The sequence below is a fragment of the Carex rostrata genome, chromosome 21, assembly GCF_964058835.1.
Source record: "Carex rostrata chromosome 21, lpCarRost1.2, whole genome shotgun sequence".
NCBI lineage: Eukaryota > Viridiplantae > Streptophyta > Magnoliopsida > Poales > Cyperaceae > Carex > Carex rostrata.
The window spans coordinates 3,250,739-3,256,759 of record NC_135938.1 but is presented as its reverse complement, the minus strand read 5'-3'; the positions used below and the strand labels follow the sequence as shown (position 1 = coordinate 3,256,759).

The 6,021-nt window shown below is 35.0% G+C and overlaps 1 long non-coding RNA gene across 1 annotated transcript; it reads right to left on the bottom strand.

Moving 5' to 3' along the window:
- Positions 1-2,050: 2,050 nt before the first annotated feature.
- On the bottom strand, positions 2,051-3,014 carry LOC144573389 (uncharacterized). Its single transcript, XR_013517948.1, has 3 exons — positions 2,862-3,014; positions 2,501-2,575; positions 2,051-2,353 (listed from the first exon to the last, which is right to left on the bottom strand). It is a non-coding gene; the product is annotated as an uncharacterized LOC144573389 (long non-coding RNA).
- Between the last annotated feature and the right edge of the window lie 3,007 nt (positions 3,015-6,021).

Sequence of the window (6,021 nt, the reverse complement as noted above, 5' to 3'; positions counted from 1 at the left end):
ATTATTAATAAAATAATTATTTTTGGGGTATTTTTAAAAAAATCGGGGCTACGGTGTTATGCATAACACGTATTAGACCGTACTATTAATTAATATCTATATTTCTAAAAATTAAACAACTTTGAACATGATCTTCATATTTTCATTCCATTATTAACCACATAATTTGTCTCCTTTTTTTTATTAAATGCATCTCTTTTATGTGTAGAAGTTAAAATTTAGTTAACTCGCCACACGTACAACCACACCATATGTTACAATTAAATTTGAGCCGAATCGATCTTTTAGCGAAATTATTATGCATGAAATATGTTTTCTTATTTCTCCTTCTTCTAAACTCTACATATATGTTTCTTTATTCTCCTTCATCAATTAAGCAGAATGACTCTCTGTTCACCCTTCATCAATCAAGCCTCAAAATTCAATTTTTCATCAGTTTGCAGAATGACTAAAAAATTGTTAAGTAAAAATATATTTGGAATTTAGTCTTCAAATTAGATATAAACATGATTAGAGTATCATGTTAAGAAAAACAAGTCTCTCACCTTTGAAAACAACATATATACATGCAAGAAGTGGATCAAATTTAAATTCAAACACACAGTTGCTAATTTTAAATCTCAAATTTAAGGAATAAGATAATGTTTTTATTTATAAGTCAAAAAGTTTGCTAATTTTATTTTCAATTGGAGAATTTATAATCTACTTTTCATATTTTGTTTATTCATTTTCAGAAATATTGGACAACATCAAAGAGGATCACACTAGCAATGATACTTCAAGATTTTTTTCATGTTATATTTGATCTATTTTTTTTCATTTGTTGTTTTTTCTTTTATTATTATTTATTATTTCTCCCTGTTTTTTGTAATTTGTGTTTTTTTATTTTCATTTATATTTTTTTTCTTAATTTTATATGAATGTAGCTTTTATCTGTTGAGCGACGACTCTTCCACTCGGCACCGTCGGATCACTAAGGATGTCTTGAAGTTTTATTCAATTTTATAATATGTCCGTGTTGCAACGCACAGGCATGATACTAGTAAAAATATAAGTATATACTTATAAAACAAATTTATAAAAAAAAATTAAATTACTATATTTTAAATAGATAGAAAATCACTGATCTATTTAAATTTTTTTACTATTTTTTCAAGATTCCAGACCATTCAATATTACTGTTTATCTATTTAGAAAATAATAAAAAAATTTAAAACAATGTAAATTTAATCTGCAATTACATTTTCATATACAAATTATGTTGGATGGTTCAGATAATCTATTTAGACTTTACAAACAAAATATTGAATTGTAGTATGGACTAATTTGTGCCATGCATAATATCATAGCCTCACTCTTTCTTCTTCTTCTTCTTCTTCTTCTTCTTCTTCTTCTTCTTCTTCTTCGTCTTCTTCTTTTAATATTAAATTGTAGTATGGACTAATTTGTGCCATGTAGGTACGTTTGGGTGACACAGGAATAGCGCTAACTCAGGAATAGTTGCTATTCCTGGCGAGCTATTCTCAACACAACATGTTTGGATAAAAAAAACGTTATTCTCAACAAAGGAATAGCTCAGGTTAGCTGTTATTCCGCTATTCCTATGAAATGTTGGGTTAGCGGCTCTTCCGAACCCAAAAATAGCTGTTATTCCGAGCTATTCCTTGATTCATCTAAACGCACCTACGTTTGGATGAAACAAAGAATAGCTCGCTAACTCCAAATTCGAAATAGCCACTAACCCAACATTTCATAGGAATAACGGAATAGTAGCTAACACGAGCTATTCCTTGTGTTGAGAATAGCGTCTTTTTCATCCAAACATGAAATAGTGAGAATAGCTCGCTAGAAATAGCAGCTATTCCTGAGTTAGCGCTATTCTTGTGTCATCCAAACATACGAACCTCGCAAGAATTACAATTTACAAACGTTTTCAACCTTAATTAATTAAGAAGATATGTTCGCAAGCTGCCCCTTTACTTTATTTTCTTTACATCATATATATATTATTATTTGATTTGAGTCATTGAGTGTGCAAGTAGGCAGTATATATGGATACTAAAAATGTATATATGTCAAGGAGAATATCACACAAAATTAGTTAATGCTAAAGCCTTTTCATTCTCCTCTTATTTAGACAACTATATATATTTCATATATACTACCACAGGGCCCATGAAGAGAGTAATACTACTATTAAGACAAATTACTAGCTTCATGCCTTCATCTCTCTTCAATACAAATAGTTGTGTTCTAGTTGCAACCACAAGAATCACAGCTGCAGCCAGATCCGCACTTGCAGCTAGGAGCTCCGCATTCCGATCCAGTTGCCAACCCGAACCCTTCAAATTTCCTTTAAAAAAAAAAAAATTTAAGTTGATCACACATGAAAGTTAAAACTCCAAGTAAATAATAAAAAAAATAAAATAAAATTAGATATATATTAAATCATTTCAAGATTGGAAGTACAAAAAAAGTAATAATAATAAGAACTACATACCCCTTGAGAGGAGCAGCTGTGTAGATCATGGTCTGGGTAGTGTCTGCCCCCTCAACAATTGAATGTGTATTGCATCTGCCATTTTGATTAGTAAATGTTACTGAGAAGAGTAATGTAAGGATACAAAGTTAAAATACTATCCTAGTTGACTTGTTATGCAGAGGAGTAATTATACATTATTATTTATACATAGTTGACTTGTTATTGAGAGGACCGAGGAGTAATTATACATAATTTATCCATGTATAGTTGACTTATATATCAATAGACCACCAAGCTTAGCTAGCTTTTGACACAGGAATAAAGTAAAATTTTGAGGAAAAGGAGAATAAAAGATTAACGGGTTTTGGGTTGGGTTTACCCTCCGCAACCGTTGCCGCAGGTGCAACCCGAGGTGCAGCAAGTGCATTTACCTCCGCAGCAAGACATGTTGTAATAGTAGAATATGGATTTTGTAATACTTGCTGAGGCGTTTTTATGCTCTTGACTATGGCTTGAATGGCAGTTTAGAAGGGGCCTTGCAATTTATAGGAGGAGAAAGTAGAAAGAATTTTTAAAGAGGTGCATTTGGACCTCACAATGTGTGAGCATAGATACCTTGAACTAAAGATGATATGATGTTAAATTTTTTTTTTTAATCATATTATGACTGTCAATCAGAAATGTATTTATCTGGCCATATCAGAGAAAGCTCTTTTTGTTAAGATTATTCCAAAATGCTCAATAAAATATCATGCTCTTGTATTCTTGTTTTTAGTTATTATTATTTTTTTATTGTTAGTGGGTTACCCACTAAGAAATATATTGATGATAAAAAAGTTTACAGTGTCATGGCATAGTTCAAGTGGACTGCTGCTATAAAGGTCTTCTATCTATATATATACAATTACTATTTACATCATATTAAATTTGAAGGAGGTCCCTTAAAAATAGATAGGTTATCCAATTGTCTAAGCCTCTACTCTTCTTCCTTCTAACCAAATAGGGTCCAGTTGTGGACATCCATTGCCACTGCATCTATCAACATATACTCTGGCATCCTCTTTTGAGAAAATGTTCTCCTATTCCGTTCCTTCCACAGTGCCCATGTGCCCGCTGCCCAGGCCACGTCCCAACGTTGCTTGTCTCTTCCTGACATGCGTTGTCGCGCCTCCCACCATACCTTTGTTGGATCATTGTCAACCATCCTTGGAAGGTTTAGTTGCGCTCTCAGACCTCTCCAGAATCAGGAGGCGTATTCGCACGTCCACATTATATGATCTCTCGTCTCTATGGTACTATTGCTACACATTGCACATCCTTGTGTTACCACACAGCCCCTAGCTGCCAGTGTCTCCTGTGTTAGGATTTTATTCGCACTCATTAACCATAAGAAAATTTTAACCTTCATAGGTATTTTTATTTTCCACAGTATTCTATTGTACGGCGGCGAGATTTGTCCCGTGTCATGCAAAAAGTGATAGCCGAAGAGCACGTGAACTGGCCCGATGTCGTCCATTTCCATTTAATTTCCTGCGTGATGGTCGACACACCTATTGAATCTATGAATACGGGTACCAGCTGTGAAAGCTCTTTGAGGAAGAAGGAGTGGTGTTGTGTGTCCGTCAGCTGTGTGGCCTCTCTAATATCATGTAATTCCTGCATCGTATGTGCCCATAGTTCGTCCCTATTCGACTACAACCGCCATAGCCATTTCATCAATAAAGCCTTGTTCTGACACTCAATTGAGATCACTCCCAAGCCTCCATTGCTCCTTAGGGCACACACTTTCTCCCAATTTACCAAACAATTTATTCCTTTACATGTTCCATTCCCTCGCCACAGGAAATTCCTACGCATTTTATCAATTTGGTTTATAACTCCCCTAGGTAGTTTTGAGGCTTGCATGATATGGGTCGGGATGGCCGATAGGACCGCCTTCACAAGTGTAATCCTCCCTCCATAGGATAAAAAATTGGATTTCCACCCCTCCATCCTACGCCGTATCGCTTGGATCATTGGTTGGAAGTCTATGATCCTTGGTTTCCTGATTGATAGTGATAGCCCGAGATATTTTATCGGGAGTTTCTCCATGGGAGAAGATAGGATGCTCTGGATTACCTGAGTTAGCTGTTGTAGGATTGCTATTGGGACAAATGCACTCTTCCTTCGATTTATCTTTAGTCCCGTTAATTCCTCGTAAACTTGCAGTATTCTTGTGATCATTTTGAGTGTAGTGGGATTCGCCTCTGAGATAATTACCGTATCATCGGCAAACTGGATTGTTTTTGGGGATAGGCGTACATTGGGTGGCATGATGCTTTGGGCATTCTGTAAAAACCTGTTTAGTGAATCTGCTACTATGATAAAAAGCATTGGGGATAACGGGTCACCCTGTCTCAGTCCCCTCTCATGTTTGAAAAACTGAGTCCTTGATCCATTTATTCTTACTGTCGATGTTGCCGACCGTAGAATTGCCAAGACTGCCGAGATCCACATTAGAGGTAACCCCCGTTCAATCAAGAGATTAACTAAAAAACACCAGCCCACCGTATCGAATGCCTTTTCAAAATCCACTTTATACAGTATTGCCGGCAGTTTTTTCGCGTTGCATGAAGCTATAAATTCTCTTGCCACTAGAAATGATTCCATCATCGAGCGGCCTTTGACAAAAGCTGTTGGAATAGTTTTTGGGGATAGTTTGCTAAGTATGGAATAATTAATTCATCATTGGACCATATATGGTATGAAGTATCACCAGATTATTAGTCACACCCCTGCTGTATAAACACCTTGCTTCAGTTTACATGTATTTGATTAAATTGTTTAAGAGGAGGGTTCAAATGCCTCCATGTTTTTGTGCCTCCATCATGCCTCCATCTTTCTCCATCATTTTCAAAGTTCAAACAGTCGATCCGAACCGCTCAACCAAACCTCCATACTAAAATATGTTTGGAGACCAAATTTTATTTTTTTAGGAATTTTTTTACTATTTTTTTAGATAGGTACAACAATACTGTTTTTAGATGGTTCAGATTTACTGATTTTGTACCTATCTAAAAAAATAGTAAAAAAATTCCTAAAAATATAAAATTTGGTCTCCAAACATATTTTAGTATGGAGGTTAAGTTGAGCGGTTCGGATCGACTGTTTGAACTTTGAAAATGATGGAGAGGGATGGAGACATAATGGAGGCACAAAAACATGGAGGCATTTGAACCCTTCTCATTGTTTAATATATACAGAGTAAGTTTTTTTTGGCACGAAATTATAAACAATATTGGAATATAAACTAGTTTCCAAACAAAAATTGATAATGATTTTGACAAGCTCTCCCCACAGTGTGCTCCATGAAATTGAAATAGATGGAAAAGGAGAGGGAGGGGATGAAAGGAGTAAGAGGGAGCTATTCTCCAAATTGGGAGATAGAGATTGGAGAAGAACTTTATTTAATTTTGTGTCTTATCACCTCTTCTCTCTCGTTCTCTTCTCTTGACACCCCTCTAAAATTTTAATTTGTAGAGCAAATAAACACTTTTTAG